This window comes from Gasterosteus aculeatus, chromosome 17 (genome assembly GCF_964276395.1).
Source record: "Gasterosteus aculeatus chromosome 17, fGasAcu3.hap1.1, whole genome shotgun sequence".
NCBI classification, from domain to species: domain Eukaryota; kingdom Metazoa; phylum Chordata; class Actinopteri; order Perciformes; family Gasterosteidae; genus Gasterosteus; species Gasterosteus aculeatus.
The window spans coordinates 18,490,036-18,516,297 of NC_135705.1; the positions used below are offsets into that span (position 1 = coordinate 18,490,036).

Here is a 26,262-nt window from a genome sequence, read left to right on the forward strand (position 1 = left end):
CAGCTGCTTTCGCTATCCATGTTAAGGGAAGTTGCAAAAGCCTCTCGATGGTTCCTACAAATTGTAGCTTATCCTTTTCATGTAGTCTGTGCTACTCCAACTCACTTTTTTTTGCCGAAATACCTCTGTTTTGTGCCGAAATAGCTCAGTTGGGAGAGCGTCAGACTGAAGATCTGAAGGTCCCTTGTTCAATCCCGGGTTTCGGCAATTGTCCTTGCTATACGTGAGCTTGACATTTAGCATTGCCAAGGACAGAAATCCACGCCTTTTCAGCTGCTTTTGCTATCCATGTTAAGGGAAGTTGCAAAAGCCTCTCGATGGTCCCTACAAATTGTAGCTTATCCTTTTCATGTAGTCTGTGCTACTCCAACTCACTTTTTTGTGCCGAAATACCTCTGTTTTGTGCCGAAATAGCTCAGTTGGGAGAGCGTCAGACTGAAGATCTGAAGGTCCCTGGTTCAATCCCGGGTTTCGGCAATTGTCCTTGCTATATGTGAGCTTGACATTTAGCATTGCCGAGGACAGAAATCCACACCTTTTCAGCTGCTTTCGCTATCCATGTTAAGGGAAGTTGCAAAAGTCTCTCGATGGTCCCTACAAATTGTAGCTTATCCTTTTCATGTAGTCTGTGCTACTCCAACTCACTTTTTTGTGCCGAAATACCTCTGTTTTGTGCCGAAATAGCTCAGTTGGGAGAGCGTCAGACTGAAGATGTGAAGGTCCCTTGTTCAATCCCGGGTTTCGGCAATTGTCCTTGCTATACGTGAGCTTGACATTTAGCATTGCCAAGGACAGAAATCCACACCTTTTCAGCTGCTTTCGCTATCCATGTTAAGGGAAGTTGCAAAAGCCTCTCGATGGTTCCTACAAATTGTAGCTTATCCTTTTCATGTAGTCTGTGCTACTCCAACTCACTTTTTTTTGCCGAAATACGTCTGTTTTGTGCCGAAATAGCTCAGTTGGGAGAGCGTCAGACTGAAGATCTGAAGGTCCCTGGTTCAATCCCGGGTTTCGGCAATTGTCCTTGCTATACGTGAGCTTGACATTTAGCATTGCCAAGGACAGAAATCCACGCCTTTTCAGCTGCTTTCGCTATCCATGTTAAGGGAAGTTGCAAAAGCCTCTCGATGGTTCCTACAAATTGTAGCTTATCCTTTTCATGTAGTCTGTGCTACTCCAACTCACTTTTTTTTGCCGAAATACGTCTGTTTTGTGCCGAAATAGCTCAGTTGGGAGAGCGTCAGACTGAAGATCTGAAGGTCCCTGGTTCAATCCCGGGTTTCGGCAATTGTCCTTGCTATATGTGAGCTTGACATTTAGCATTGCCGAGGACAGAAATCCATACCTTTTGAGCTTCTTCCCCCATCAATGCTGACAGAAAATGCAAAAGCCTCTCGATGGTCCCTACAAATTGTAGCTTATCCTTTTCATGGAGTCTGTGCTGCTCCAACTCACTTTTTTGTGCCCCCATCAATGCTGACAGAAAATGCAAAAGCCTCTCGATGGTCCCTACAAATTGTAGCTTATCCTTTTCATGTAGTCTGTGCTACTCCAACTCACTTTTTTTTGCCGAAATACGTCTGTTTTGTGCCGAAATAGCTCAGTTGGGAGAGCGTCAGACTGAAGATCTGAAGGTCCCTGGTTCAATCCCGGGTTTCGGCAATTGTCCTTGCTATATGTGAGCTTGACATTTAGCATTGCCGAGGACAGAAATCCATACCTTTTGAGCTTCTTCCCCCATCAATGCTGACAGAAAATGCAAAAGCCTCTCGATGGTCCCTACAAATTGTAGCTTATCCTTTTCATGGAGTCTGTGCTGCTCCAACTCACTTTTTTGTGCCCCCATCAATGCTGACAGAAAATGCAAAAGCCTCTCGATGGTCCCTACAAATTGTAGCTTATCCTTTTCATGTAGTCTGTGCTACTCCAACTCACTTTTTTGTGCCGAAATAGCTCTGTTTTGTGCCGAAATAGCTCAGTTGGGAGAGCGTCAGACTGAAGATGTGAAGGTCCCTGGTTCAATCCCGGGTTTCGGCAATTGTCCTTGCTATATGTGAGCTTTACATTTAGCATTGCCGAGGACAGAAATCCACACCTTTTCAGCTGCTTTCGCTATCCATGTTAAGGGAAGTTGCAAAAGTCTCTCGATGGTCCCTACAAATTGTAGCTTATCCTTTTCATGTAGTCTGTGCTACTCCAACTCACTTTTTTGTGCCGAAATACCTCTGTTTTGTGCCGAAATAGCTCAGTTGGGAGAGCGTCAGACTGAAGATCTGAAGGTCCCTGGTTCAATCCCGGGTTTCGGCAATTGTCCTTGCTATATGTGAGCTTGACATTTAGCATTGCCGAGGACAGAAATCCATGCCTTTTCAGCTGCTTCCCCCATCAATGCTGACAGAAAATGCAAAAGCCTCTCGATGGTCCCTACAAATTGTAGCTTATCCTTTTCATGTAGTCTGTGCTACTCCAACTCACTTTTTTGTGCCGAAATAGCTCTGTTTTGTGCCGAAATAGCTCAGTTGGGAGAGCGTCAGACTGAAGATCTGAAGGTCCCTGGTTCAATCCCGGGTTTTGGCAATTGTCCTTGCTATATGTGAGCTATATGTGAGCTATATGTGAGCTTGACATTTAGCATAGCTCAGTTGGGAGAGCGTCAGACTGAAGATCTGAAGGTCCCTGGTTCAATCCCGGGTTTCGGCAATTGTCCTTGCTATATGTGAGCTTTACATTTAGCATTGCCGAGGACAGAAATCCACACCTTTTCAGCTGCTTTCGCTATCCATGTTAAGGGAAGTTGCAAAAGTCTCTCGATGGTCCCTACAAATTGTAGCTTATCCTTTTCATGTAGTCTGTGCTACTCCAACTCACTTTTTTGTGCCGAAATACCTCTGTTTTGTGCCGAAATAGCTCAGTTGGGAGAGCGTCAGACTGAAGATCTGAAGGTCCCTTGTTCAATCCCGGGTTTCGGCAATTGTCCTTGCTATACGTGAGCTTGACATTTAGCATTGCCAAGGACAGAAATCCACACCTTTTCAGCTGCTTTCGCTATCCATGTTAAGGGAAGTTGCAAAAGCCTCTCGATGGTTCCTACAAATTGTAGCTTATCCTTTTCATGTAGTCTGTGCTACTCCAACTCACTTTTTTTTGCCGAAATACCTCTGTTTTGTGCCGAAATAGCTCAGTTGGGAGAGCGTCAGACTGAAGATCTGAAGGTCCCTTGTTCAATCCCGGGTTTCGGCAATTGTCCTTGCTATACGTGAGCTTGACATTTAGCATTGCCAAGGACAGAAATCCACGCCTTTTCAGCTGCTTTTGCTATCCATGTTAAGGGAAGTTGCAAAAGCCTCTCGATGGTCCCTACAAATTGTAGCTTATCCTTTTCATGTAGTCTGTGCTACTCCAACTCACTTTTTTGTGCCGAAATACCTCTGTTTTGTGCCGAAATAGCTCAGTTGGGAGAGCGTCAGACTGAAGATCTGAAGGTCCCTGGTTCAATCCCGGGTTTCGGCAATTGTCCTTGCTATATGTGAGCTTGACATTTAGCATTGCCGAGGACAGAAATCCATACCTTTTGAGCTTCTTCCCCCATCAATGCTGACAGAAAATGCAAAAGCCTCTCGATGGTCCCTACAAATTGTAGCTTATCCTTTTCATGGAGTCTGTGCTGCTCCAACTCACTTTTTTGTGCCCCCATCAATGCTGACAGAAAATGCAAAAGCCTCTCGATGGTCCCTACAAATTGTAGCTTATCCTTTTCATGTAGTCTGTGCTACTCCAACTCACTTTTTTGTGCCGAAATACCTCTGTTTTGTGCCGAAATAGCTCAGTTGGGAGAGCGTCAGACTGAAGATCTGAAGGTCCCTGGTTCAATCCCGGGTTTCGGCAATTGTCCTTGCTATATGTGAGCTTTACATTTAGCATTGCCGAGGACAGAAATCCACGCCTTTTCAGCTGCTTTTGCTATCCATGTTAAGGGAAGTTGCAAAAGCCTCTCGATGGTCCCTACAAATTGTAGCTTATCCTTTTCATGTAGTCTGTGCTACTCCAACTCACTTTTTTGTGCCGAAATACCTCTGTTTTGTGCCGAAATAGCTCAGTTGGGAGAGCGTCAGACTGAAGATCTGAAGGTCCCTGGTTCAATCCCGGGTTTCGGCAATTGTCCTTGCTATATGTGAGCTTGACATTTAGCATTGCCGAGGACAGAAATCCATACCTTTTGAGCTTCTTCCCCCATCAATGCTGACAGAAAATGCAAAAGCCTCTCGATGGTCCCTACAAATTGTAGCTTATCCTTTTCATGGAGTCTGTGCTGCTCCAACTCACTTTTTTGTGCCCCCATCAATGCTGACAGAAAATGCAAAAGCCTCTCGATGGTCCCTACAAATTGTAGCTTATCCTTTTCATGTAGTCTGTGCTACTCCAACTCACTTTTTTGTGCCGAAATACCTCTGTTTTGTGCCGAAATAGCTCAGTTGGGAGAGCGTCAGACTGAAGATCTGAAGGTCCCTGGTTCAATCCCGGGTTTCGGCAATTGTCCTTGCTATATGTGAGCTTTACATTTAGCATTGCCGAGGACAGAAATCCACACCTTTTCAGCTGCTTTCGCTATCCATGTTAAGGGAAGTTGCAAAAGTCTCTCGATGGTCCCTACAAATTGTAGCTTATCCTTTTCATGTAGTCTGTGCTACTCCAACTCACTTTTTTGTGCCGAAATACCTCTGTTTTGTGCCGAAATAGCTCAGTTGGGAGAGCGTCAGACTGAAGATGTGAAGGTCCCTTGTTCAATCCCGGGTTTCGGCAATTGTCCTTGCTATACGTGAGCTTGACATTTAGCATTGCCAAGGACAGAAATCCACACCTTTTCAGCTGCTTTCGCTATCCATGTTAAGGGAAGTTGCAAAAGCCTCTCGATGGTTCCTACAAATTGTAGCTTATCCTTTTCATGTAGTCTGTGCTACTCCAACTCACTTTTTTTTGCCGAAATACGTCTGTTTTGTGCCGAAATAGCTCAGTTGGGAGAGCGTCAGACTGAAGATCTGAAGGTCCCTGGTTCAATCCCGGGTTTCGGCAATTGTCCTTGCTATATGTGAGCTTGACATTTAGCATTGCCGAGGACAGAAATCCATACCTTTTGAGCTTCTTCCCCCATCAATGCTGACAGAAAATGCAAAAGCCTCTCGATGGTCCCTACAAATTGTAGCTTATCCTTTTCATGGAGTCTGTGCTGCTCCAACTCACTTTTTTGTGCCCCCATCAATGCTGACAGAAAATGCAAAAGCCTCTCGATGGTCCCTACAAATTGTAGCTTATCCTTTTCATGTAGTCTGTGCTACTCCAACTCACTTTTTTTTGCCGAAATACGTCTGTTTTGTGCCGAAATAGCTCAGTTGGGAGAGCGTCAGACTGAAGATCTGAAGGTCACTGGTTCAATCCCGGGTTTCGGCAATTGTCCTTGCTATATGTGAGCTTGACATTTAGCATTGCCGAGGACAGAAATCCATACCTTTTGAGCTTCTTCCCCCATCAATGCTGACAGAAAATGCAAAAGCCTCTCGATGGTCCCTACAAATTGTAGCTTATCCTTTTCATGGAGTCTGTGCTGCTCCAACTCACTTTTTTGTGCCCCCATCAATGCTGACAGAAAATGCAAAAGCCTCTCGATGGTCCCTACAAATTGTAGCTTATCCTTTTCATGTAGTCTGTGCTACTCCAACTCACTTTTTTGTGCCGAAATAGCTCTGTTTTGTGCCGAAATAGCTCAGTTGGGAGAGCGTCAGACTGAAGATCTGAAGGTCCCTTGTTCAATCCCGGGTTTCGGCAATTGTCCTTGCTATACGTGAGCTTGACATTTAGCATTGCCAAGGACAGAAATCCACGCCTTTTCAGCTGCTTTTGCTATCCATGTTAAGGGAAGTTGCAAAAGCCTCTCGATGGTCCCTACAAATTGTAGCTTATCCTTTTCATGTAGTCTGTGCTACTCCAACTCACTTTTTTGTGCCGAAATACCTCTGTTTTGTGCCGAAATAGCTCAGTTGGGAGAGCGTCAGACTGAAGATCTGAAGGTCCCTGGTTCAATCCCGGGTTTCGGCAATTGTCCTTGCTATATGTGAGCTTGACATTTAGCATTGCCGAGGACAGAAATCCACACCTTTTCAGCTGCTTTCGCTATCCATGTTAAGGGAAGTTGCAAAAGTCTCTCGATGGTCCCTACAAATTGTAGCTTATCCTTTTCATGTAGTCTGTGCTACTCCAACTCACTTTTTTGTGCCGAAATACCTCTGTTTTGTGCCGAAATAGCTCAGTTGGGAGAGCGTCAGACTGAAGATGTGAAGGTCCCTTGTTCAATCCCGGGTTTCGGCAATTGTCCTTGCTATACGTGAGCTTGACATTTAGCATTGCCAAGGACAGAAATCCACACCTTTTCAGCTGCTTTCGCTATCCATGTTAAGGGAAGTTGCAAAAGCCTCTCGATGGTTCCTACAAATTGTAGCTTATCCTTTTCATGTAGTCTGTGCTACTCCAACTCACTTTTTTTTGCCGAAATACGTCTGTTTTGTGCCGAAATAGCTCAGTTGGGAGAGCGTCAGACTGAAGATCTGAAGGTCCCTGGTTCAATCCCGGGTTTCGGCAATTGTCCTTGCTATACGTGAGCTTGACATTTAGCATTGCCAAGGACAGAAATCCACGCCTTTTCAGCTGCTTTCGCTATCCATGTTAAGGGAAGTTGCAAAAGCCTCTCGATGGTTCCTACAAATTGTAGCTTATCCTTTTCATGTAGTCTGTGCTACTCCAACTCACTTTTTTTTGCCGAAATACGTCTGTTTTGTGCCGAAATAGCTCAGTTGGGAGAGCGTCAGACTGAAGATCTGAAGGTCCCTGGTTCAATCCCGGGTTTCGGCAATTGTCCTTGCTATATGTGAGCTTGACATTTAGCATTGCCGAGGACAGAAATCCATACCTTTTGAGCTTCTTCCCCCATCAATGCTGACAGAAAATGCAAAAGCCTCTCGATGGTCCCTACAAATTGTAGCTTATCCTTTTCATGTAGTCTGTGCTACTCCAACTCACTTTTTTGTGCCGAAATAGCTCTGTTTTGTGCCGAAATAGCTCAGTTGGGAGAGCGTCAGACTGAAGATCTGAAGGTCCCTGGTTCAATCCCGGGTTTCGGCAATTGTCCTTGCTATATGTGAGCTTTACATTTAGCATTGCCGAGGACAGAAATCCACACCTTTTCAGCTGCTTTCGCTATCCATGTTAAGGGAAGTTGCAAAAGTCTCTCGATGGTCCCTACAAATTGTAGCTTATCCTTTTCATGTAGTCTGTGCTACTCCAACTCACTTTTTTGTGCCGAAATACCTCTGTTTTGTGCCGAAATAGCTCAGTTGGGAGAGCGTCAGACTGAAGATCTGAAGGTCCCTGGTTCAATCCCGGGTTTCGGCAATTTTCCTTGCTATACGTGAGCTTGACATTTAGCATTGCCAAGGACAGAAATCCACGCCTTTTCAGCTGCTTTCGCTATCCATGTTAAGGGAAGTTGCAAAAGCCTCTCGATGGTTCCTACAAATTGTAGCTTATCCTTTTCATGTAGTCTGTGCTACTCCAACTCACTTTTTTTTGCCGAAATACGTCTGTTTTGTGCCGAAATAGCTCAGTTGGGAGAGCGTCAGACTGAAGATCTGAAGGTCCCTGGTTCAATCCCGGGTTTCGGCAATTGTCCTTGCTATATGTGAGCTTGACATTTAGCATTGCCGAGGACAGAAATCCATACCTTTTGAGCTTCTTCCCCCATCAATGCTGACAGAAAATGCAAAAGCCTCTCGATGGTCCCTACAAATTGTAGCTTATCCTTTTCATGGAGTCTGTGCTGCTCCAACTCACTTTTTTGTGCCCCCATCAATGCTGACAGAAAATGCAAAAGCCTCTCGATGGTCCCTACAAATTGTAGCTTATCCTTTTCATGTAGTCTGTGCTACTCCAACTCACTTTTTTGTGCCGAAATAGCTCTGTTTTGTGCCGAAATAGCTCAGTTGGGAGAGCGTCAGACTGAAGATGTGAAGGTCCCTGGTTCAATCCCGGGTTTCGGCAATTGTCCTTGCTATATGTGAGCTTTACATTTAGCATTGCCGAGGACAGAAATCCACACCTTTTCAGCTGCTTTCGCTATCCATGTTAAGGGAAGTTGCAAAAGTCTCTCGATGGTCCCTACAAATTGTAGCTTATCCTTTTCATGTAGTCTGTGCTACTCCAACTCACTTTTTTGTGCCGAAATACCTCTGTTTTGTGCCGAAATAGCTCAGTTGGGAGAGCGTCAGACTGAAGATCTGAAGGTCCCTGGTTCAATCCCGGGTTTCGGCAATTGTCCTTGCTATATGTGAGCTTGACATTTAGCATTGCCGAGGACAGAAATCCATGCCTTTTCAGCTGCTTCCCCCATCAATGCTGACAGAAAATGCAAAAGCCTCTCGATGGTCCCTACAAATTGTAGCTTATCCTTTTCATGTAGTCTGTGCTACTCCAACTCACTTTTTTGTGCCGAAATAGCTCTGTTTTGTGCCGAAATAGCTCAGTTGGGAGAGCGTCAGACTGAAGATCTGAAGGTCCCTGGTTCAATCCCGGGTTTTGGCAATTGTCCTTGCTATATGTGAGCTATATGTGAGCTATATGTGAGCTTGACATTTAGCATAGCTCAGTTGGGAGAGCGTCAGACTGAAGATCTGAAGGTCCCTGGTTCAATCCCGGGTTTCGGCAATTGTCCTTGCTATATGTGAGCTTTACATTTAGCATTGCCGAGGACAGAAATCCACACCTTTTCAGCTGCTTTCGCTATCCATGTTAAGGGAAGTTGCAAAAGTCTCTCGATGGTCCCTACAAATTGTAGCTTATCCTTTTCATGTAGTCTGTGCTACTCCAACTCACTTTTTTGTGCCGAAATACCTCTGTTTTGTGCCGAAATAGCTCAGTTGGGAGAGCGTCAGACTGAAGATCTGAAGGTCCCTTGTTCAATCCCGGGTTTCGGCAATTGTCCTTGCTATACGTGAGCTTGACATTTAGCATTGCCAAGGACAGAAATCCACACCTTTTCAGCTGCTTTCGCTATCCATGTTAAGGGAAGTTGCAAAAGCCTCTCGATGGTTCCTACAAATTGTAGCTTATCCTTTTCATGTAGTCTGTGCTACTCCAACTCACTTTTTTTTGCCGAAATACCTCTGTTTTGTGCCGAAATAGCTCAGTTGGGAGAGCGTCAGACTGAAGATCTGAAGGTCCCTTGTTCAATCCCGGGTTTCGGCAATTGTCCTTGCTATACGTGAGCTTGACATTTAGCATTGCCAAGGACAGAAATCCACGCCTTTTCAGCTGCTTTTGCTATCCATGTTAAGGGAAGTTGCAAAAGCCTCTCGATGGTCCCTACAAATTGTAGCTTATCCTTTTCATGTAGTCTGTGCTACTCCAACTCACTTTTTTGTGCCGAAATACCTCTGTTTTGTGCCGAAATAGCTCAGTTGGGAGAGCGTCAGACTGAAGATCTGAAGGTCCCTGGTTCAATCCCGGGTTTCGGCAATTGTCCTTGCTATATGTGAGCTTGACATTTAGCATTGCCGAGGACAGAAATCCATACCTTTTGAGCTTCTTCCCCCATCAATGCTGACAGAAAATGCAAAAGCCTCTCGATGGTCCCTACAAATTGTAGCTTATCCTTTTCATGGAGTCTGTGCTGCTCCAACTCACTTTTTTGTGCCCCCATCAATGCTGACAGAAAATGCAAAAGCCTCTCGATGGTCCCTACAAATTGTAGCTTATCCTTTTCATGTAGTCTGTGCTACTCCAACTCACTTTTTTGTGCCGAAATACCTCTGTTTTGTGCCGAAATAGCTCAGTTGGGAGAGCGTCAGACTGAAGATCTGAAGGTCCCTGGTTCAATCCCGGGTTTCGGCAATTGTCCTTGCTATATGTGAGCTTTACATTTAGCATTGCCGAGGACAGAAATCCACGCCTTTTCAGCTGCTTTTGCTATCCATGTTAAGGGAAGTTGCAAAAGCCTCTCGATGGTCCCTACAAATTGTAGCTTATCCTTTTCATGTAGTCTGTGCTACTCCAACTCACTTTTTTGTGCCGAAATACCTCTGTTTTGTGCCGAAATAGCTCAGTTGGGAGAGCGTCAGACTGAAGATCTGAAGGTCCCTGGTTCAATCCCGGGTTTCGGCAATTGTCCTTGCTATATGTGAGCTTGACATTTAGCATTGCCGAGGACAGAAATCCATACCTTTTGAGCTTCTTCCCCCATCAATGCTGACAGAAAATGCAAAAGCCTCTCGATGGTCCCTACAAATTGTAGCTTATCCTTTTCATGGAGTCTGTGCTGCTCCAACTCACTTTTTTGTGCCCCCATCAATGCTGACAGAAAATGCAAAAGCCTCTCGATGGTCCCTACAAATTGTAGCTTATCCTTTTCATGTAGTCTGTGCTACTCCAACTCACTTTTTTGTGCCGAAATACCTCTGTTTTGTGCCGAAATAGCTCAGTTGGGAGAGCGTCAGACTGAAGATCTGAAGGTCCCTGGTTCAATCCCGGGTTTCGGCAATTGTCCTTGCTATATGTGAGCTTTACATTTAGCATTGCCGAGGACAGAAATCCACACCTTTTCAGCTGCTTTCGCTATCCATGTTAAGGGAAGTTGCAAAAGTCTCTCGATGGTCCCTACAAATTGTAGCTTATCCTTTTCATGTAGTCTGTGCTACTCCAACTCACTTTTTTGTGCCGAAATACCTCTGTTTTGTGCCGAAATAGCTCAGTTGGGAGAGCGTCAGACTGAAGATGTGAAGGTCCCTTGTTCAATCCCGGGTTTCGGCAATTGTCCTTGCTATACGTGAGCTTGACATTTAGCATTGCCAAGGACAGAAATCCACACCTTTTCAGCTGCTTTCGCTATCCATGTTAAGGGAAGTTGCAAAAGCCTCTCGATGGTTCCTACAAATTGTAGCTTATCCTTTTCATGTAGTCTGTGCTACTCCAACTCACTTTTTTTTGCCGAAATACGTCTGTTTTGTGCCGAAATAGCTCAGTTGGGAGAGCGTCAGACTGAAGATCTGAAGGTCCCTGGTTCAATCCCGGGTTTCGGCAATTGTCCTTGCTATATGTGAGCTTGACATTTAGCATTGCCGAGGACAGAAATCCATACCTTTTGAGCTTCTTCCCCCATCAATGCTGACAGAAAATGCAAAAGCCTCTCGATGGTCCCTACAAATTGTAGCTTATCCTTTTCATGGAGTCTGTGCTGCTCCAACTCACTTTTTTGTGCCCCCATCAATGCTGACAGAAAATGCAAAAGCCTCTCGATGGTCCCTACAAATTGTAGCTTATCCTTTTCATGTAGTCTGTGCTACTCCAACTCACTTTTTTTTGCCGAAATACGTCTGTTTTGTGCCGAAATAGCTCAGTTGGGAGAGCGTCAGACTGAAGATCTGAAGGTCCCTGGTTCAATCCCGGGTTTCGGCAATTGTCCTTGCTATATGTGAGCTTGACATTTAGCATTGCCGAGGACAGAAATCCATACCTTTTGAGCTTCTTCCCCCATCAATGCTGACAGAAAATGCAAAAGCCTCTCGATGGTCCCTACAAATTGTAGCTTATCCTTTTCATGGAGTCTGTGCTGCTCCAACTCACTTTTTTGTGCCCCCATCAATGCTGACAGAAAATGCAAAAGCCTCTCGATGGTCCCTACAAATTGTAGCTTATCCTTTTCATGTAGTCTGTGCTACTCCAACTCACTTTTTTGTGCCGAAATAGCTCTGTTTTGTGCCGAAATAGCTCAGTTGGGAGAGCGTCAGACTGAAGATCTGAAGGTCCCTTGTTCAATCCCGGGTTTCGGCAATTGTCCTTGCTATACGTGAGCTTGACATTTAGCATTGCCAAGGACAGAAATCCACGCCTTTTCAGCTGCTTTTGCTATCCATGTTAAGGGAAGTTGCAAAAGCCTCTCGATGGTCCCTACAAATTGTAGCTTATCCTTTTCATGTAGTCTGTGCTACTCCAACTCACTTTTTTGTGCCGAAATACCTCTGTTTTGTGCCGAAATAGCTCAGTTGGGAGAGCGTCAGACTGAAGATCTGAAGGTCCCTGGTTCAATCCCGGGTTTCGGCAATTGTCCTTGCTATATGTGAGCTTGACATTTAGCATTGCCGAGGACAGAAATCCACACCTTTTCAGCTGCTTTCGCTATCCATGTTAAGGGAAGTTGCAAAAGTCTCTCGATGGTCCCTACAAATTGTAGCTTATCCTTTTCATGTAGTCTGTGCTACTCCAACTCACTTTTTTGTGCCGAAATACCTCTGTTTTGTGCCGAAATAGCTCAGTTGGGAGAGCGTCAGACTGAAGATGTGAAGGTCCCTTGTTCAATCCCGGGTTTCGGCAATTGTCCTTGCTATACGTGAGCTTGACATTTAGCATTGCCAAGGACAGAAATCCACACCTTTTCAGCTGCTTTCGCTATCCATGTTAAGGGAAGTTGCAAAAGCCTCTCGATGGTTCCTACAAATTGTAGCTTATCCTTTTCATGTAGTCTGTGCTACTCCAACTCACTTTTTTTTGCCGAAATACGTCTGTTTTGTGCCGAAATAGCTCAGTTGGGAGAGCGTCAGACTGAAGATCTGAAGGTCCCTGGTTCAATCCCGGGTTTCGGCAATTGTCCTTGCTATACGTGAGCTTGACATTTAGCATTGCCAAGGACAGAAATCCACGCCTTTTCAGCTGCTTTCGCTATCCATGTTAAGGGAAGTTGCAAAAGCCTCTCGATGGTTCCTACAAATTGTAGCTTATCCTTTTCATGTAGTCTGTGCTACTCCAACTCACTTTTTTTTGCCGAAATACGTCTGTTTTGTGCCGAAATAGCTCAGTTGGGAGAGCGTCAGACTGAAGATCTGAAGGTCCCTGGTTCAATCCCGGGTTTCGGCAATTGTCCTTGCTATATGTGAGCTTGACATTTAGCATTGCCGAGGACAGAAATCCATACCTTTTGAGCTTCTTCCCCCATCAATGCTGACAGAAAATGCAAAAGCCTCTCGATGGTCCCTACAAATTGTAGCTTATCCTTTTCATGTAGTCTGTGCTACTCCAACTCACTTTTTTGTGCCGAAATACCTCTGTTTTGTGCCGAAATAGCTCAGTTGGGAGAGCGTCAGACTGAAGATCTGAAGGTCCCTGGTTCAATCCCGGGTTTCGGCAATTGTCCTTGCTATATGTGAGCTTTACATTTAGCATTGCCGAGGACAGAAATCCACACCTTTTCAGCTGCTTTCGCTATCCATGTTAAGGGAAGTTGCAAAAGTCTCTCGATGGTCCCTACAAATTGTAGCTTATCCTTTTCATGTAGTCTGTGCTACTCCAACTCACTTTTTTGTGCCGAAATACCTCTGTTTTGTGCCGAAATAGCTCAGTTGGGAGAGCGTCAGACTGAAGATCTGAAGGTCCCTGGTTCAATCCCGGGTTTCGGCAATTGTCCTTGCTATATGTGAGCTTGACATTTAGCATTGCCGAGGACAGAAATCCATACCTTTTGAGCTTCTTCCCCCATCAATGCTGACAGAAAATGCAAAAGCCTCTCGATGGTCCCTACAAATTGTAGCTTATCCTTTTCATGGAGTCTGTGCTGCTCCAACTCACTTTTTTTTTGCCCCCATCAATGCTGACAGAAAATGCAAAAGCCTCTCGATGGTCCCTACAAATTGTAGCTTATCCTTTTCATGTAGTCTGTGCTACTCCAACTCACTTTTTTGTGCCGAAATAGCTCTGTTTTGTGCCGAAATAGCTCAGTTGGGAGAGCGTCAGACTGAAGATCTGAAGGTCCCTGGTTCAATCCCGGGTTTCGGCAATTGTCCTTGCTATATGTGAGCTTTACATTTAGCATTGCCGAGGACAGAAATCCACACCTTTTCAGCTGCTTTCGCTATCCATGTTAAGGGAAGTTGCAAAAGTCTCTCGATGGTCCCTACAAATTGTAGCTTATCCTTTTCATGTAGTCTGTGCTACTCCAACTCACTTTTTTGTGCCGAAATACCTCTGTTTTGTGCCGAAATAGCTCAGTTGGGAGAGCGTCAGACTGAAGATCTGAAGGTCCCTGGTTCAATCCCGGGTTTCGGCAATTGTCCTTGCTATATGTGAGCTTGACATTTAGCATTGCCGAGGACAGAAATCCATGCCTTTTCAGCTGCTTCCCCCATCAATGCTGACAGAAAATGCAAAAGCCTCTCGATGGTCCCTACAAATTGTAGCTTATCCTTTTCATGGAGTCTGTGCTACTCCAACTCACTTTTTTGTGCCGAAATACCTCTGTTTTGTGCCGAAATAGCTCAGTTGGGAGAGCGTCAGACTGAAGATCTGAAGGTCCCTTGTTCAATCCCGGGTTTCGGCAATTGTCCTTGCTATACGTGAGCTTGACATTTAGCATTGCCAAGGACAGAAATCCACGCCTTTTCAGCTGCTTTTGCTATCCATGTTAAGGGAAGTTGCAAAAGCCTCTCGATGGTCCCTACAAATTGTAGCTTATCCTTTTCATGTAGTCTGTGCTACTCCAACTCACTTTTTTGTGCCGAAATACCTCTGTTTTGTGCCGAAATAGCTCAGTTGGGAGAGCGTCAGACTGAAGATCTGAAGGTCCCTGGTTCAATCCCGGGTTTCGGCAATTGTCCTTGCTATATGTGAGCTTGACATTTAGCATTGCCAAGGACAGAAATCCATACCTTTTGAGCTTCTTCCCCCATCAATGCTGACAGAAAATGCAAAAGCCTCTCGATGGTCCCTACAAATTGTAGCTTATCCTTTTCATGGAGTCTGTGCTGCTCCAACTCACTTTTTTGTGCCCCCATCAATGCTGACAGAAAATGCAAAAGCCTCTCGATGGTCCCTACAAATTGTAGCTTATCCTTTTCATGTAGTCTGTGCTACTCCAACTCACTTTTTTGTGCCGAAATAGCTCTGTTTTGTGCCGAAATAGCTCAGTTGGGAGAGCGTCAGACTGAAGATCTGAAGGTCCCTGGTTCAATCCCGGGTTTCGGCAATTGTCCTTGCTATATGTGAGCTTTACATTTAGCATTGCCGAGGACAGAAATCCACACCTTTTCAGCTGCTTTCGCTATCCATGTTAAGGGAAGTTGCAAAAGTCTCTCGATGGTCCCTACAAATTGTAGCTTATCCTTTTCATGTAGTCTGTGCTACTCCAACTCACTTTTTTGTGCCGAAATACCTCTGTTTTGTGCCGAAATAGCTCAGTTGGGAGAGCGTCAGACTGAAGATCTGAAGGTCCCTTGTTCAATCCCGGGTTTCGGCAATTGTCCTTGCTATATGTGAGCTTTACATTTAGCATTGCCGAGGACAGAAATCCACACCTTTTCAGCTGCTTTCGCTATCCATGTTAAGGGAAGTTGCAAAAGCCTCTCGATGGTTCCTACAAATTGTAGCTTATCCTTTTCATGGAGTCTGTGCTGCTCCAACTCACTTTTTTGTGCCCCCATCAATGCTGACAGAAAATGCAAAAGCCTCTCGATGGTCCCTACAAATTGTAGCTTATCCTTTTCATGTAGTCTGTGCTACTCCAACTCACTTTTTTGTGCCGAAATACCTCTGTTTTGTGCCGAAATAGCTCAGTTGGGAGAGCGTCAGACTGAAGATCTGAAGGTCCCTGGTTCAATCCCGGGTTTCGGCAATTGTCCTTGCTATATGTGAGCTTGACATTTAGCATTGCCGAGGACAGAAATCCATACCTTTTGAGCTTCTTCCCCCATCAATGCTGACAGAAAATGCAAAAGCCTCTCGATGGTCCCTACAAATTGTAGCTTATCCTTTTCATGGAGTCTGTGCTGCTCCAACTCACTTTTTTGTGCCCCCATCAATGCTGACAGAAAATGCAAAAGCCTCTCGATGGTCCCTACAAATTGTAGCTTATCCTTTTCATGTAGTCTGTGCTACTCCAACTCACTTTTTTGTGCCGAAATAGCTCTGTTTTGTGCCGAAATAGCTCAGTTGGGAGAGCGTCAGACTGAAGATCTGAAGGTCCCTGGTTCAATCCCGGGTTTCGGCAATTGTCCTTGCTATATGTGAGCTTTACATTTAGCATTGCCGAGGACAGAAATCCACACCTTTTCAGCTGCTTTCGCTATCCATGTTAAGGGAAGTTGCAAAAGTCTCTCGATGGTCCCTACACATTGTAGCTTATCCTTTTCATGTAGTCTGTGCTACTCCAACTCACTTTTTTGTGCCGAAATACCTCTGTTTTGTGCCGAAATAGCTCAGTTGGGAGAGCGTCAGACTGAAGATCTGAAGGTCCCTGGTTCAATCCTGGGTTTCGGCAATTGTCCTTGCTATATGTGAGCTTGACATTTAGCATTGCCGAGGACAGAAATCCATGCCTTTTCAGCTGCTTCCCCCATCAATGCTGACAGAAAATGCAAAAGCCTCTCGATGGTCCCTACAAATTGTAGCTTATCCTTTTCATGGAGTCTGTGCTACTCCAACTCACTTTTTTGTGCCGAAATACCTCTGTTTTGTGCCGAAATAGCTCAGTTGGGAGAGCGTCAGACTGAAGATCTGAAGGTCCCTGGTTCAATCCCGGGTTTCGGCAATTGTCCTTGCTATATGTGAGCTTGACATTTAGCATTGCCGAGGACAGAAATCCATGCCTTTAGAGCTTCTTCCCCCATCAATGCTGACAGAAAATGCAAAAGCCTCTCGATGGTCCCTACAAATTGTAGCTTATCCTTTTCATGGAGTCTGTGCTGCTCCAACTCACTTTTTTGTGCCCCCATCAATGCTGACAGAAAATGCAAAAGCCTCTCGATGGTCCCTACAAATTGTAGCTTATCCTTTTCATGTAGTCTGTGCTACTCCAACTCACTTTTTTGTGCCGAAATAGCTCTGTTTTGTGCCGAAATAGCTCAGTTGGGAGAGCGTCAGACTGAAGATCTGAAGGTCCCTGGTTCAATCCCGGGTTTCGGCAATTGTCCTTGCTATATGTGAGCTTGACATTTAGCATTGCCGAGGACAGAAATCCATACCTTTTGAGCTTCTTCCCCCATCAATGCTGACAGAAAATGCAAAAGCCTCTCGATGGTCCCTACAAATTGTAGCTTATCCTTTTCATGGAGTCTGTGCTGCTCCAACTCACTTTTTTGTGCCCCCATCAATGCTGACAGAAAATGCAAAAGCCTCTCGATGGTCCCTACAAATTGTAGCTTATCCTTTTCATGTAGTCTGTGCTACTCCAACTCACTTTTTTGTGCCGAAATAGCTCTGTTTTGTGCCGAAATAGCTCAGTTGGGAGAGCGTCAGACTGAAGATCTGAAGGTCCCTGGTTCAATCCCGGGTTTCGGCAATTGTCCTTGCTATATGTGAGCTTTACATTTAGCATTGCCGAGGACAGAAATCCACACCTTTTCAGCTGCTTTCGCTATCCATGTTAAGGGAAGTTGCAAAAGTCTCTCGATGGTCCCTACACATTGTAGCTTATCCTTTTCATGTAGTCTGTGCTACTCCAACTCACTTTTTTGTGCCGAAATACCTCTGTTTTGTGCCGAAATAGCTCAGTTGGGAGAGCGTCAGACTGAAGATCTGAAGGTCCCTGGTTCAATCCTGGGTTTCGGCAATTGTCCTTGCTATATGTGAGCTTGACATTTAGCATTGCCGAGGACAGAAATCCATGCCTTTTCAGCTGCTTCCCCCATCAATGCTGACAGAAAATGCAAAAGCCTCTCGATGGTCCCTACAAATTGTAGCTTATCCTTTTCATGGAGTCTGTGCTACTCCAACTCACTTTTTTGTGCCGAAATAGCTCTGTTTTGTGCCGAGATAGCTCAGTTGGGAGAGCGTCAGACTGAAGATCTGAAGGTCCCTGGTTCAATCCCGGGTTTCGGCAATTGTCCTTGCTATATGTGAGCTTTACATTTAGCATTGCCGAGGACAGAAATCCACACCTTTTCAGCTGCTTTCGCTATCCATGTTAAGGGAAGTTGCAAAAGTCTCTCGATGGTCCCTACACATTGTAGCTTATCCTTTTCATGTAGTCTGTGCTACTCCAACTCACTTTTTTGTGCCGAAATACCTCTGTTTTGTGCCGAAATAGCTCAGTTGGGAGAGCGTCAGACTGAAGATCTGAAGGTCCCTGGTTCAATCCCGGGTTTCGGCAATTGTCCTTGCTATATGTGAGCTTGACATTTAGCATTGCCGAGGACAGAAATCCATGCCTTTTCAGCTGCTTCCCCCATCAATGCTGACAGAAAATGCAAAAGCCTCTCGATGGTCCCTACAAATTGTAGCTTATCCTTTTCATGGAGTCTGTGCTACTCCAACTCACTTTTTTGTGCCGAAATACCTCTGTTTTGTGCCGAAATAGCTCAGTTGGGAGAGCGTCAGACTGAAGATCTGAAGGTCCCTGGTTCAATCCCGGGTTTCGGCAATTGTCCTTGCTATATGTGAGCTTGACATTTAGCATTGCCGAGGACAGAAATCCACGCCTTTTCAGCTGCTTTTGCTATCCATGTTAAGGGAAGTTGCAAAAGCCTCTCGATGGTCCCTACAAATTGTAGCTTATCCTTTTCATGTAGTCTGTGCTACTCCAACTCACTTTTTTGTGCCGAAATACCTCTGTTTTGTGCCGAAATAGCTCAGTTGGGAGAGCGTCAGACTGAAGATCTGAAGGTCCCTGGTTCAATCCCGGGTTTCGGCAATTGTCCTTGCTATATGTGAGCTTGACATTTAGCATTGCCGAGGACAGAAATCCATACCTTTTGAGCTTCTTCCCCCATCAATGCTGACAGAAAATGCAAAAGCCTCTCGATGGTCCCTACAAATTGTAGCTTATCCTTTTCATGGAGTCTGTGCTGCTCCAACTCACTTTTTTGTGCCCCCATCAATGCTGACAGAAAATGCAAAAGCCTCTCGATGGTCCCTACAAATTGTAGCTTATCCTTTTCATGTAGTCTGTGCTACTCCAACTCACTTTTTTGTGCCGAAATAGCTCTGTTTTGTGCCGAAATAGCTCAGTTGGGAGAGCGTCAGACTGAAGATCTGAAGGTCCCTTGTTCAATCCCGGGTTTCGGCAATTGTCCTTGCTATACGTGAGCTTGACATTTAGCATTGCCAAGGACAGAAATCCACACCTTTTCAGCTGCTTTCGCTATCCATGTTAAGGGAAGTTGCAAAAGCCTCTCGATGGTTCCTACAAATTGTAGCTTATCCTTTTCATGTAGTCTGTGCTACTCCAACTCACTTTTTTTTGCCGAAATACCTCTGTTTTGTGCCGAAATAGCTCAGTTGGGAGAGCGTCAGACTGAAGATCTGAAGCTTTTGCATTTTCTGTCAGCATTGATGGGGGCACAAAAAAGTGAGTTGGAGTAGCACAGACTCCATGAAAAGGATAAGCTACAATTTGTAGGGACCATCGAGAGGCTTTTGCATTTTCTGTCAGCATTGATGGGGGAAGCAGCTGAAAAGGCATGGATTTCTGTCCTCGGCAATGCTAAATGTCAAGCTCACATATAGCAAGGACAATTGCCGAAACCCAGGATTGAACCAGGGACCTTCAGATCTTCAGTCTGACGCTCTCCCAACTGAGCTATTTCGGCACAAAACAGAGGTATTTCGGCACAAAAAAGTGAGTTGGAGTAGCACAGACTACATGAAAAGGATAAGCTACAATGTGTAGGGACCATCGAGAGACTTTTGCAACTTCCCTTAACATGGATAGCGAAAGCAGCTGAAAAGGTGTGGATTTCTGTCCTCGGCAATGCTAAATGTAAAGCTCACATATAGCAAGGACAATTGCCGAAACCCGGGATTGAACCAGGGACCTTCAGATCTTCAGTCTGACGCTCTCCCAACTGAGCTATTTCGGCACAAAACAGAGCTATTTCGGCACAAAAAAGTGAGTTGGAGTAGCACAGACTACATGAAAAGGATAAGCTACAATTTGTAGGGACCATCGAGAGGCTTTTGCATTTTCTGTCAGCATTGATGGGGGAAGCAGCTGAAAAGGCATGGATTTCTGTCCTCGGCAATGCTAAATGTCAAGCTCACATATAGCAAGGACAATTGCCGAAATACCTCTGTTTTGTGCCGAAATAGCTCAGTTGGGAGAGCGTCAGACTGAAGATCTGAAGGTCCCTGGTTCAATCCCGGGTTTCGGCAATTGTCCTTGCTATATGTGAGCTTTACATTTAGCATTGCCGAGGACAGAAATCCACACCTTTTCAGCTGCTTTCGCTATCCATGTTAAGGGAAGTTGCAAAAGTCTCTCGATGGTCCCTACACATTGTAGCTTATCCTTTTCATGTAGTCTGTGCTACTCCAACTCACTTTTTTGTGCCGAAATACCTCTGTTTTGTGCCGAAATAGCTCAGTTGGGAGAGCGTCAGACTGAAGATCTGAAGGTCCCTGGTTCAATCCCGGGTTTCGGCAATTGTCCTTGCTATATGTGAGCTTGACATTTAGCATTGCCGAGGACAGAAATCCATGCCTTTTCAGCTGCTTCCCCCATCAATGCTGACAGAAAATGCAAAAGCCTCTCGATGGTCCCTACAAATTGTAGCTTATCCTTTTCATGGAGTCTGTGCTACTCCAACTCACTTTTTTGTGCCGAAATACCTCTGTTTTGTGCCGAAATAGCTCAGTTGGGAGAGCGTCAGACTGAAGATCTGAAGGTCCCTGGTTCAATCCCGGGTTTCGGCAATTGTCCTTGCTATACGTGAGCTTGACATTTAGCATTGCCAAGGACAGAAATCCACGCCTTTTCAGCTGCTTTTGCTATCCATGTTAAGGGAAGTTGCAAAAGCCTCTCGATGGTCCCTACAAATTGTAGCTTATCCTTTTCATGTAGTCTGTGCTACTCCAACTCACTTTTTTGTGCCGAAATAGCTCTGTTTTGTGCCGAAATAGCTCAGTTGGGAGAGCGTCAGACTGAAGATCTGAAGGTCCCTGGTTCAATCCCGGGTTTCGGCAATTGTCCTTGCTATATGTGAGCTTGACATTTAGCATTGCCGAGGACAGAAATCCATACCTTTTGAGCTTCTTCCCCCATCAATGCTGACAGAAAATGCAAAAGCCTCTCGATGGTCCCTACAAATTGTAGCTTATCCTTTTCATGGAGTCTGTGCTGCTCCAACTCACTTTTTTGTGCCCCCATCAATGCTGACAGAAAATGCAAAAGCCTCTCGATGGTCCCTACAAATTGTAGCTTATCCTTTTCATGTAGTCTGTGCTACTCCAACTCACTTTTTTGTGCCGAAATAGCTCTGTTTTGTGCCGAAATAGCTCAGTTGGGAGAGCGTCAGACTGAAGATCTGAAGGTCCCTGGTTCAATCCCGGGTTTCGGCAATTGTCCTTGCTATATGTGAGCTTGACATTTAGCATTGCCGAGGACAGAAATCCATACCTTTTGAGCTTCTTCCCCCATCAATGCTGACAGAAAATGCAAAAGCCTCTCGATGGTCCCTACAAATTGTAGCTTATCCTTTTCATGGAGTCTGTGCTGCTCCAACTCACTTTTTTGTGCCCCCATCAATGCTGACAGAAAATGCAAAAGCCTCTCGATGGTCCCTACAAATTGTAGCTTATCCTTTTCATGTAGTCTGTGCTACTCCAACTCACTTTTTTGTGCCGAAATAGCTCTGTTTTGTGCCGAAATAGCTCAGTTGGGAGAGCGTCAGACTGAAGATCTGAAGGTCCCTGGTTCAATCCCGGGTTTCGGCAATTGTCCTTGCTATATGTGAGCTTTACATTTAGCATTGCCGAGGACAGAAATCCACACCTTTTGAGCTTCTTCCCCCATCAATGCTGACAGAAAATGCAAAAGCCTCTCGATGGTCCCTACAAATTGTAGCTTATCCTTTTCATGGAGTCTGTGCTGCTCCAACTCACTTTTTTGTGCCCCCATCAATGCTGACAGAAAATGCAAAAGCCTCTCGATGGTCCCTACAAATTGTAGCTTATCCTTTTCATGTAGTCTGTGCTACTCCAACTCACTTTTTTGTGCCGAAATAGCTCTGTTTTGTGCCGAAATAGCTCAGTTGGGAGAGCGTCAGACTGAAGATCTGAAGGTCCCTGGTTCAATCCCGGGTTTCGGCAATTGTCCTTGCTATATGTGAGCTTTACATTTAGCATTGCCGAGGACAGAAATCCACACCTTTTCAGCTGCTTTCGCTATCCATGTTAAGGGAAGTTGCAAAAGTCTCTCGATGGTCCCTACACATTGTAGCTTATCCTTTTCATGTAGTCTGTGCTACTCCAACTCACTTTTTTGTGCCGAAATACCTCTGTTTTGTGCCGAAATAGCTCAGTTGGGAGAGCGTCAGACTGAAGATCTGAAGGTCCCTGGTTCAATCCTGGGTTTCGGCAATTGTCCTTGCTATATGTGAGCTTGACATTTAGCATTGCCGAGGACAGAAATCCATGCCTTTTCAGCTGCTTCCCCCATCAATGCTGACAGAAAATGCAAAAGCCTCTCGATGGTCCCTACAAATTGTAGCTTATCCTTTTCATGGAGTCTGTGCTACTCCAACTCACTTTTTTGTGCCGAAATACCTCTGTTTTGTGCCGAAATAGCTCAGTTGGGAGAGCGTCAGACTGAAGATCTGAAGGTCCCTGGTTCAATCCCGGGTTTCGGCAATTGTCCTTGCTATATGTGAGCTTTACATTTAGCATTGCCGAGGACAGAAATCCACACCTTTTCAGCTGCTTTCGCTATCCATGTTAAGGGAAGTTGCAAAAGTCTCTCGATGGTCCCTACACATTGTAGCTTATCCTTTTCATGTAGTCTGTGCTACTCCAACTCACTTTTTTGTGCCGAAATACCTCTGTTTTGTGCCGAAATAGCTCAGTTGGGAGAGCGTCAGACTGAAGATCTGAAGGTCCCTGGTTCAATCCCGGGTTTCGGCAATTGTCCTTGCTATATGTGAGCTTGACATTTAGCATTGCCGAGGACAGAAATCCATGCCTTTTCAGCTGCTTCCCCCATCAATGCTGACAGAAAATGCAAAAGCCTCTCGATGGTCCCTACAAATTGTAGCTTATCCTTTTCATGGAGTCTGTGCTACTCCAACTCACTTTTTTGTGCCGAAATACCTCTGTTTTGTGCCGAAATAGCTCAGTTGGGAGAGCGTCAGACTGAAGATCTGAAGGTCCCTGGTTCAATCCCGGGTTTCGGCAATTGTCCTTGCTATACGTGAGCTTGACATTTAGCATTGCCAAGGACAGAAATCCACGCCTTTTCAGCTGCTTTTGCTATCCATGTTAAGGGAAGTTGCAAAAGCCTCTCGATGGTCCCTACAAATTGTAGCTTATCCTTTTCATGTAGTCTGTGCTACTCCAACTCACTTTTTTGTGCCGAAATAGCTCTGTTTTGTGCCGAAATAGCTCAGTTGGGAGAGCGTCAGACTGAAGATCTGAAGGTCCCTGGTTCAATCCCGGGTTTCGGCAATTGTCCTTGCTATATGTGAGCTTGACATTTAGCATTGCCGAGGACAGAAATCCATGCCTTTTCAGCTGCTTCCCCCATCAATGCTGACAGAAAATGCAAAAGCCTCTCGATGGTCCCTACAAATTGTAGCTTATCCTTTTCATGGAGTCTGTGCTACTCCAACTCACTTTTTTGTGCCGAAATACCTCTGTTTTGTGCCGAAATAGCTCAGTTGGGAGAGCGTCAGACTGAAGATCTGAAGGTCCCTGGTTCAATCCCGGGTTTCGGCAATTGTCCTTGCTATACGTGAGCTTGACATTTAGCATTGCCAAGGACAGAAATCCACGCCTTTTCAGCTGCTTTTGCTATCCATGTTAAGGGAAGTTGCAAAAGCCTCTCGATGGTCCCTACAAATTGTAGCTTATCCTTTTCATGTAGTCTGTGCTACTCCAACTCACTTTTTTGTGCCGAAATAGCTCTGTTTTGTGCCGAAATAGCTCAGTTGGGAGAGCGTCAGACTGAAGATCTGAAGGTCCCTGGTTCAATCCCGGGTTTCGGCAATTGTCCTTGCTATATGTGAGCTTGACATTTAGCATTGCCGAGGACAGAAATCCATACCTTTTGAGCTTCTTCCCCCATCAATGCTGACAGAAAATGCAAAAGCCTCTCGATGGTCCCTACAAATTGTAGCTTATCCTTTTCATGGAGTCTGTGCTGCTCCAACTCACTTTTTTGTGCCCCCATCAATGCTGACAGAAAATGCAAAAGCCTCTCGATGGTCCCTACAAATTGTAGCTTATCCTTTTCATGTAGTCTGTGCTACTCCAACTCACTTTTTTGTGCCGAAATAGCTCTGTTTTGTGCCGAAATAGCTCAGTTGGGAGAGCGTCAGACTGAAGATCTGAAGGTCCCTGGTTCAATCCCGGGTTTCGGCAATTGTCCTTGCTATATGTGAGCTTTACATTTAGCATTGCCGAGGACAGAAATCCACACCTTTTGAGCTTCTTCCCCCATCAATGCTGACAGAAAATGCAAAAGCCTCTCGATGGTCCCTACAAATTGTAGCTTATCCTTTTCATGGAGTCTGTGCTGCTCCAACTCACTTTTTTGTGCCCCCATCAATGCTGACAGAAAATGCAAAAGCCTCTCGATGGTCCCTACAAATTGTAGCTTATCCTTTTCATGTAGTCTGTGCTACTCCAACTCACTTTTTTGTGCCGAAATAGCTCTGTTTTGTGCCGAAATAGCTCAGTTGGGAGAGCGTCAGACTGAAGATCTGAAGGTCCCTGGTTCACTCCCGGGTTTCGGCAATTGTCCTTGCTATATGTGAGCTTGACATTTAGCATTGCCGAGGACAGAAATCCATACCTTTTGAGCTTCTTCCCCCATCAATGCTGACAGAAAATGCAAAAGCCTCTCGATGGTCCCTACAAATTGTAGCTTATCCTTTTCATGGAGTCTGTGCTGCTCCAACTCACTTTTTTGTGCCCCCATCAATGCTGACAGAAAATGCAAAAGCCTCTCGATGGTCCCTACAAATTGTAGCTTATCCTTTTCATGTAGTCTGTGCTACTCCAACTCACTTTTTTGTGCCGAAATAGCTCTGTTTTGTGCCGAAATAGCTCAGTTGGGAGAGCGTCAGACTGAAGATCTGAAGGTCCCTGGTTCAATCCCGGGTTTCGGCAATTGTCCTTGCTATATGTGAGCTTTACATTTAGCATTGCCGAGGACAGAAATCCACACCTTTTCAGCTGCTTTCGCTATCCATGTTAAGGGAAGTTGCAAAAGTCTCTCGATGGTCCCTACACATTGTAGCTTATCCTTTTCATGTAGTCTGTGCTACTCCAACTCACTTTTTTGTGCCGAAATACGTCTGTTTTGTGGCGAAATAGCTCAGTTGGGAGAGCGTCAGACTGAAGATCTGAAGGTCCCTGGTTCAATCCCGGGTTTCGGCAATTGTCCTTGCTATATGTGAGCTTGACATTTAGCATTGCCGAGGACAGAAATCCATGCCTTTTCAGCTGCTTCCCCCATCAATGCTGACAGAAAATGCAAAAGCCTCTCGATGGTCCCTACAAATTGTAGCTTATCCTTTTCATGGAGTCTGTGCTACTCCAACTCACTTTTTTGTGCCAAAATACCTCTGTTTTGTGCCGAAATAGCTCAGTTGGGAGAGCGTCAGACTGAAGATCTGAAGGTCCCTGGTTCAATCCCGGGTTTCGGCAATTGTCCTTGCTATACGTGAGCTTGACATTTAGCATTGCCAAGGACAGAAATCCACGCCTTTTCAGCTGCTTTCGCTATCCATGTTAAGGGAAGTTGCAAAAGCCTCTCGATGGTCCCTACAAATTGTAGCTTATCCTTTTCATGTAGTCTGTGCTACTCCAACTCACTTTTTTGTGCCGAAATAGCTCTGTTTTGTGCCGAAATAGCTCAGTTGGGAGAGCGTCAGACTGAAGATCTGAAGGTCCCTGGTTCAATCCCGGGTTTCGGCAATTGTCCTTGCTATATGTGAGCTTTACATTTAGCATTGCCGAGGACAGAAATCCATGCCTTTTCAGCTGCTTCCCCCATCAATGCTGACAGAAAATGCAAAAGCCTCTCGATGGTCCCTACAAATTGTAGCTTATCCTTTTCATGTAGTCTGTGCTACTCCAACTCACTTTTTTGTGCCGAAATACCTCTGTTTTGTGCCGAAATAGCTCAGTTGGGAGAGCGTCAGACTGAAGATCTGAAGGTCCCTGGTTCAATCCCGGGTTTCGGCAATTGTCCTTGCTATATGTGAGCTTTACATTTAGCATTGCCGAGGACAGAAATCCACACCTTTT

At 45.1% G+C, this 26,262-nt stretch overlaps 1 protein-coding gene and 81 non-coding genes across 82 annotated transcripts in view; 80 read left to right on the forward strand and 2 right to left on the reverse strand.

The window, feature by feature from the left end:
• The window catches only part of slc60a1a (solute carrier family 60 member 1a), a 118,045-nt gene that overhangs the window by 87,039 nt on the left and 4,744 nt on the right, over window positions 1–26,262 (forward strand). The gene's annotated exons all lie outside the window — the stretch shown is intronic.
• trnaf-gaa (transfer RNA phenylalanine (anticodon GAA)) lies at window positions 135–207 on the forward strand. The gene has a single exon. It is a non-coding gene; the product is annotated as a tRNA-Phe (tRNA).
• trnaf-gaa (transfer RNA phenylalanine (anticodon GAA)) lies at window positions 405–477 on the forward strand. The gene has a single exon. It is a non-coding gene; the product is annotated as a tRNA-Phe (tRNA).
• Window positions 945–1,017, forward strand: trnaf-gaa (transfer RNA phenylalanine (anticodon GAA)). The gene has a single exon. It is a non-coding gene; the product is annotated as a tRNA-Phe (tRNA).
• trnaf-gaa (transfer RNA phenylalanine (anticodon GAA)) lies at window positions 1,215–1,287 on the forward strand. The gene has a single exon. It is a non-coding gene; the product is annotated as a tRNA-Phe (tRNA).
• trnaf-gaa (transfer RNA phenylalanine (anticodon GAA)) lies at window positions 1,590–1,662 on the forward strand. Its single transcript has one exon. It is a non-coding gene; the product is annotated as a tRNA-Phe (tRNA).
• On the forward strand, window positions 1,965–2,037 carry trnaf-gaa (transfer RNA phenylalanine (anticodon GAA)). The gene has a single exon. It is a non-coding gene; the product is annotated as a tRNA-Phe (tRNA).
• Window positions 2,235–2,307, forward strand: trnaf-gaa (transfer RNA phenylalanine (anticodon GAA)). Its single transcript has one exon. It is a non-coding gene; the product is annotated as a tRNA-Phe (tRNA).
• On the forward strand, window positions 2,505–2,577 carry trnaf-gaa (transfer RNA phenylalanine (anticodon GAA)). Its single transcript has one exon. It is a non-coding gene; the product is annotated as a tRNA-Phe (tRNA).
• Window positions 2,898–2,970, forward strand: trnaf-gaa (transfer RNA phenylalanine (anticodon GAA)). Its single transcript has one exon. It is a non-coding gene; the product is annotated as a tRNA-Phe (tRNA).
• trnaf-gaa (transfer RNA phenylalanine (anticodon GAA)) lies at window positions 3,168–3,240 on the forward strand. The gene has a single exon. It is a non-coding gene; the product is annotated as a tRNA-Phe (tRNA).
• trnaf-gaa (transfer RNA phenylalanine (anticodon GAA)) lies at window positions 3,438–3,510 on the forward strand. Its single transcript has one exon. It is a non-coding gene; the product is annotated as a tRNA-Phe (tRNA).
• Window positions 3,813–3,885, forward strand: trnaf-gaa (transfer RNA phenylalanine (anticodon GAA)). The gene has a single exon. It is a non-coding gene; the product is annotated as a tRNA-Phe (tRNA).
• trnaf-gaa (transfer RNA phenylalanine (anticodon GAA)) lies at window positions 4,083–4,155 on the forward strand. The gene has a single exon. It is a non-coding gene; the product is annotated as a tRNA-Phe (tRNA).
• On the forward strand, window positions 4,458–4,530 carry trnaf-gaa (transfer RNA phenylalanine (anticodon GAA)). Its single transcript has one exon. It is a non-coding gene; the product is annotated as a tRNA-Phe (tRNA).
• Window positions 4,998–5,070, forward strand: trnaf-gaa (transfer RNA phenylalanine (anticodon GAA)). The gene has a single exon. It is a non-coding gene; the product is annotated as a tRNA-Phe (tRNA).
• Window positions 5,373–5,445, forward strand: trnaf-gaa (transfer RNA phenylalanine (anticodon GAA)). The gene has a single exon. It is a non-coding gene; the product is annotated as a tRNA-Phe (tRNA).
• On the forward strand, window positions 5,748–5,820 carry trnaf-gaa (transfer RNA phenylalanine (anticodon GAA)). Its single transcript has one exon. It is a non-coding gene; the product is annotated as a tRNA-Phe (tRNA).
• On the forward strand, window positions 6,018–6,090 carry trnaf-gaa (transfer RNA phenylalanine (anticodon GAA)). Its single transcript has one exon. It is a non-coding gene; the product is annotated as a tRNA-Phe (tRNA).
• trnaf-gaa (transfer RNA phenylalanine (anticodon GAA)) lies at window positions 6,558–6,630 on the forward strand. The gene has a single exon. It is a non-coding gene; the product is annotated as a tRNA-Phe (tRNA).
• On the forward strand, window positions 6,828–6,900 carry trnaf-gaa (transfer RNA phenylalanine (anticodon GAA)). Its single transcript has one exon. It is a non-coding gene; the product is annotated as a tRNA-Phe (tRNA).
• Window positions 7,098–7,170, forward strand: trnaf-gaa (transfer RNA phenylalanine (anticodon GAA)). Its single transcript has one exon. It is a non-coding gene; the product is annotated as a tRNA-Phe (tRNA).
• trnaf-gaa (transfer RNA phenylalanine (anticodon GAA)) lies at window positions 7,368–7,440 on the forward strand. The gene has a single exon. It is a non-coding gene; the product is annotated as a tRNA-Phe (tRNA).
• trnaf-gaa (transfer RNA phenylalanine (anticodon GAA)) lies at window positions 7,638–7,710 on the forward strand. The gene has a single exon. It is a non-coding gene; the product is annotated as a tRNA-Phe (tRNA).
• trnaf-gaa (transfer RNA phenylalanine (anticodon GAA)) lies at window positions 8,013–8,085 on the forward strand. The gene has a single exon. It is a non-coding gene; the product is annotated as a tRNA-Phe (tRNA).
• On the forward strand, window positions 8,283–8,355 carry trnaf-gaa (transfer RNA phenylalanine (anticodon GAA)). The gene has a single exon. It is a non-coding gene; the product is annotated as a tRNA-Phe (tRNA).
• On the forward strand, window positions 8,553–8,625 carry trnaf-gaa (transfer RNA phenylalanine (anticodon GAA)). Its single transcript has one exon. It is a non-coding gene; the product is annotated as a tRNA-Phe (tRNA).
• Window positions 8,946–9,018, forward strand: trnaf-gaa (transfer RNA phenylalanine (anticodon GAA)). Its single transcript has one exon. It is a non-coding gene; the product is annotated as a tRNA-Phe (tRNA).
• On the forward strand, window positions 9,216–9,288 carry trnaf-gaa (transfer RNA phenylalanine (anticodon GAA)). The gene has a single exon. It is a non-coding gene; the product is annotated as a tRNA-Phe (tRNA).
• trnaf-gaa (transfer RNA phenylalanine (anticodon GAA)) lies at window positions 9,486–9,558 on the forward strand. The gene has a single exon. It is a non-coding gene; the product is annotated as a tRNA-Phe (tRNA).
• Window positions 9,861–9,933, forward strand: trnaf-gaa (transfer RNA phenylalanine (anticodon GAA)). Its single transcript has one exon. It is a non-coding gene; the product is annotated as a tRNA-Phe (tRNA).
• On the forward strand, window positions 10,131–10,203 carry trnaf-gaa (transfer RNA phenylalanine (anticodon GAA)). The gene has a single exon. It is a non-coding gene; the product is annotated as a tRNA-Phe (tRNA).
• On the forward strand, window positions 10,506–10,578 carry trnaf-gaa (transfer RNA phenylalanine (anticodon GAA)). Its single transcript has one exon. It is a non-coding gene; the product is annotated as a tRNA-Phe (tRNA).
• trnaf-gaa (transfer RNA phenylalanine (anticodon GAA)) lies at window positions 11,046–11,118 on the forward strand. Its single transcript has one exon. It is a non-coding gene; the product is annotated as a tRNA-Phe (tRNA).
• On the forward strand, window positions 11,421–11,493 carry trnaf-gaa (transfer RNA phenylalanine (anticodon GAA)). The gene has a single exon. It is a non-coding gene; the product is annotated as a tRNA-Phe (tRNA).
• On the forward strand, window positions 11,796–11,868 carry trnaf-gaa (transfer RNA phenylalanine (anticodon GAA)). Its single transcript has one exon. It is a non-coding gene; the product is annotated as a tRNA-Phe (tRNA).
• Window positions 12,066–12,138, forward strand: trnaf-gaa (transfer RNA phenylalanine (anticodon GAA)). The gene has a single exon. It is a non-coding gene; the product is annotated as a tRNA-Phe (tRNA).
• Window positions 12,606–12,678, forward strand: trnaf-gaa (transfer RNA phenylalanine (anticodon GAA)). Its single transcript has one exon. It is a non-coding gene; the product is annotated as a tRNA-Phe (tRNA).
• trnaf-gaa (transfer RNA phenylalanine (anticodon GAA)) lies at window positions 12,876–12,948 on the forward strand. The gene has a single exon. It is a non-coding gene; the product is annotated as a tRNA-Phe (tRNA).
• Window positions 13,146–13,218, forward strand: trnaf-gaa (transfer RNA phenylalanine (anticodon GAA)). Its single transcript has one exon. It is a non-coding gene; the product is annotated as a tRNA-Phe (tRNA).
• trnaf-gaa (transfer RNA phenylalanine (anticodon GAA)) lies at window positions 13,416–13,488 on the forward strand. The gene has a single exon. It is a non-coding gene; the product is annotated as a tRNA-Phe (tRNA).
• Window positions 13,792–13,864, forward strand: trnaf-gaa (transfer RNA phenylalanine (anticodon GAA)). Its single transcript has one exon. It is a non-coding gene; the product is annotated as a tRNA-Phe (tRNA).
• trnaf-gaa (transfer RNA phenylalanine (anticodon GAA)) lies at window positions 14,062–14,134 on the forward strand. Its single transcript has one exon. It is a non-coding gene; the product is annotated as a tRNA-Phe (tRNA).
• On the forward strand, window positions 14,332–14,404 carry trnaf-gaa (transfer RNA phenylalanine (anticodon GAA)). The gene has a single exon. It is a non-coding gene; the product is annotated as a tRNA-Phe (tRNA).
• On the forward strand, window positions 14,602–14,674 carry trnaf-gaa (transfer RNA phenylalanine (anticodon GAA)). The gene has a single exon. It is a non-coding gene; the product is annotated as a tRNA-Phe (tRNA).
• On the forward strand, window positions 14,977–15,049 carry trnaf-gaa (transfer RNA phenylalanine (anticodon GAA)). The gene has a single exon. It is a non-coding gene; the product is annotated as a tRNA-Phe (tRNA).
• Window positions 15,247–15,319, forward strand: trnaf-gaa (transfer RNA phenylalanine (anticodon GAA)). Its single transcript has one exon. It is a non-coding gene; the product is annotated as a tRNA-Phe (tRNA).
• Window positions 15,622–15,694, forward strand: trnaf-gaa (transfer RNA phenylalanine (anticodon GAA)). Its single transcript has one exon. It is a non-coding gene; the product is annotated as a tRNA-Phe (tRNA).
• Window positions 15,997–16,069, forward strand: trnaf-gaa (transfer RNA phenylalanine (anticodon GAA)). The gene has a single exon. It is a non-coding gene; the product is annotated as a tRNA-Phe (tRNA).
• trnaf-gaa (transfer RNA phenylalanine (anticodon GAA)) lies at window positions 16,267–16,339 on the forward strand. Its single transcript has one exon. It is a non-coding gene; the product is annotated as a tRNA-Phe (tRNA).
• Window positions 16,537–16,609, forward strand: trnaf-gaa (transfer RNA phenylalanine (anticodon GAA)). Its single transcript has one exon. It is a non-coding gene; the product is annotated as a tRNA-Phe (tRNA).
• Window positions 16,912–16,984, forward strand: trnaf-gaa (transfer RNA phenylalanine (anticodon GAA)). The gene has a single exon. It is a non-coding gene; the product is annotated as a tRNA-Phe (tRNA).
• On the forward strand, window positions 17,287–17,359 carry trnaf-gaa (transfer RNA phenylalanine (anticodon GAA)). The gene has a single exon. It is a non-coding gene; the product is annotated as a tRNA-Phe (tRNA).
• trnaf-gaa (transfer RNA phenylalanine (anticodon GAA)) lies at window positions 17,557–17,629 on the forward strand. Its single transcript has one exon. It is a non-coding gene; the product is annotated as a tRNA-Phe (tRNA).
• On the forward strand, window positions 17,827–17,899 carry trnaf-gaa (transfer RNA phenylalanine (anticodon GAA)). Its single transcript has one exon. It is a non-coding gene; the product is annotated as a tRNA-Phe (tRNA).
• Window positions 18,097–18,169, forward strand: trnaf-gaa (transfer RNA phenylalanine (anticodon GAA)). The gene has a single exon. It is a non-coding gene; the product is annotated as a tRNA-Phe (tRNA).
• trnaf-gaa (transfer RNA phenylalanine (anticodon GAA)) lies at window positions 18,367–18,439 on the forward strand. The gene has a single exon. It is a non-coding gene; the product is annotated as a tRNA-Phe (tRNA).
• Window positions 18,637–18,709, forward strand: trnaf-gaa (transfer RNA phenylalanine (anticodon GAA)). Its single transcript has one exon. It is a non-coding gene; the product is annotated as a tRNA-Phe (tRNA).
• trnaf-gaa (transfer RNA phenylalanine (anticodon GAA)) lies at window positions 19,012–19,084 on the forward strand. Its single transcript has one exon. It is a non-coding gene; the product is annotated as a tRNA-Phe (tRNA).
• trnaf-gaa (transfer RNA phenylalanine (anticodon GAA)) lies at window positions 19,535–19,607 on the reverse strand. The gene has a single exon. It is a non-coding gene; the product is annotated as a tRNA-Phe (tRNA).
• trnaf-gaa (transfer RNA phenylalanine (anticodon GAA)) lies at window positions 19,805–19,877 on the reverse strand. Its single transcript has one exon. It is a non-coding gene; the product is annotated as a tRNA-Phe (tRNA).
• Window positions 20,097–20,169, forward strand: trnaf-gaa (transfer RNA phenylalanine (anticodon GAA)). Its single transcript has one exon. It is a non-coding gene; the product is annotated as a tRNA-Phe (tRNA).
• Window positions 20,367–20,439, forward strand: trnaf-gaa (transfer RNA phenylalanine (anticodon GAA)). The gene has a single exon. It is a non-coding gene; the product is annotated as a tRNA-Phe (tRNA).
• On the forward strand, window positions 20,637–20,709 carry trnaf-gaa (transfer RNA phenylalanine (anticodon GAA)). The gene has a single exon. It is a non-coding gene; the product is annotated as a tRNA-Phe (tRNA).
• trnaf-gaa (transfer RNA phenylalanine (anticodon GAA)) lies at window positions 20,907–20,979 on the forward strand. Its single transcript has one exon. It is a non-coding gene; the product is annotated as a tRNA-Phe (tRNA).
• Window positions 21,282–21,354, forward strand: trnaf-gaa (transfer RNA phenylalanine (anticodon GAA)). The gene has a single exon. It is a non-coding gene; the product is annotated as a tRNA-Phe (tRNA).
• trnaf-gaa (transfer RNA phenylalanine (anticodon GAA)) lies at window positions 21,657–21,729 on the forward strand. The gene has a single exon. It is a non-coding gene; the product is annotated as a tRNA-Phe (tRNA).
• trnaf-gaa (transfer RNA phenylalanine (anticodon GAA)) lies at window positions 22,032–22,104 on the forward strand. The gene has a single exon. It is a non-coding gene; the product is annotated as a tRNA-Phe (tRNA).
• trnaf-gaa (transfer RNA phenylalanine (anticodon GAA)) lies at window positions 22,302–22,374 on the forward strand. The gene has a single exon. It is a non-coding gene; the product is annotated as a tRNA-Phe (tRNA).
• On the forward strand, window positions 22,572–22,644 carry trnaf-gaa (transfer RNA phenylalanine (anticodon GAA)). Its single transcript has one exon. It is a non-coding gene; the product is annotated as a tRNA-Phe (tRNA).
• Window positions 22,842–22,914, forward strand: trnaf-gaa (transfer RNA phenylalanine (anticodon GAA)). The gene has a single exon. It is a non-coding gene; the product is annotated as a tRNA-Phe (tRNA).
• Window positions 23,112–23,184, forward strand: trnaf-gaa (transfer RNA phenylalanine (anticodon GAA)). The gene has a single exon. It is a non-coding gene; the product is annotated as a tRNA-Phe (tRNA).
• On the forward strand, window positions 23,382–23,454 carry trnaf-gaa (transfer RNA phenylalanine (anticodon GAA)). The gene has a single exon. It is a non-coding gene; the product is annotated as a tRNA-Phe (tRNA).
• Window positions 23,652–23,724, forward strand: trnaf-gaa (transfer RNA phenylalanine (anticodon GAA)). Its single transcript has one exon. It is a non-coding gene; the product is annotated as a tRNA-Phe (tRNA).
• trnaf-gaa (transfer RNA phenylalanine (anticodon GAA)) lies at window positions 23,922–23,994 on the forward strand. The gene has a single exon. It is a non-coding gene; the product is annotated as a tRNA-Phe (tRNA).
• trnaf-gaa (transfer RNA phenylalanine (anticodon GAA)) lies at window positions 24,297–24,369 on the forward strand. Its single transcript has one exon. It is a non-coding gene; the product is annotated as a tRNA-Phe (tRNA).
• On the forward strand, window positions 24,672–24,744 carry trnaf-gaa (transfer RNA phenylalanine (anticodon GAA)). Its single transcript has one exon. It is a non-coding gene; the product is annotated as a tRNA-Phe (tRNA).
• Window positions 25,047–25,119, forward strand: trnaf-gaa (transfer RNA phenylalanine (anticodon GAA)). Its single transcript has one exon. It is a non-coding gene; the product is annotated as a tRNA-Phe (tRNA).
• trnaf-gaa (transfer RNA phenylalanine (anticodon GAA)) lies at window positions 25,317–25,389 on the forward strand. The gene has a single exon. It is a non-coding gene; the product is annotated as a tRNA-Phe (tRNA).
• trnaf-gaa (transfer RNA phenylalanine (anticodon GAA)) lies at window positions 25,587–25,659 on the forward strand. The gene has a single exon. It is a non-coding gene; the product is annotated as a tRNA-Phe (tRNA).
• Window positions 25,857–25,929, forward strand: trnaf-gaa (transfer RNA phenylalanine (anticodon GAA)). The gene has a single exon. It is a non-coding gene; the product is annotated as a tRNA-Phe (tRNA).
• On the forward strand, window positions 26,127–26,199 carry trnaf-gaa (transfer RNA phenylalanine (anticodon GAA)). The gene has a single exon. It is a non-coding gene; the product is annotated as a tRNA-Phe (tRNA).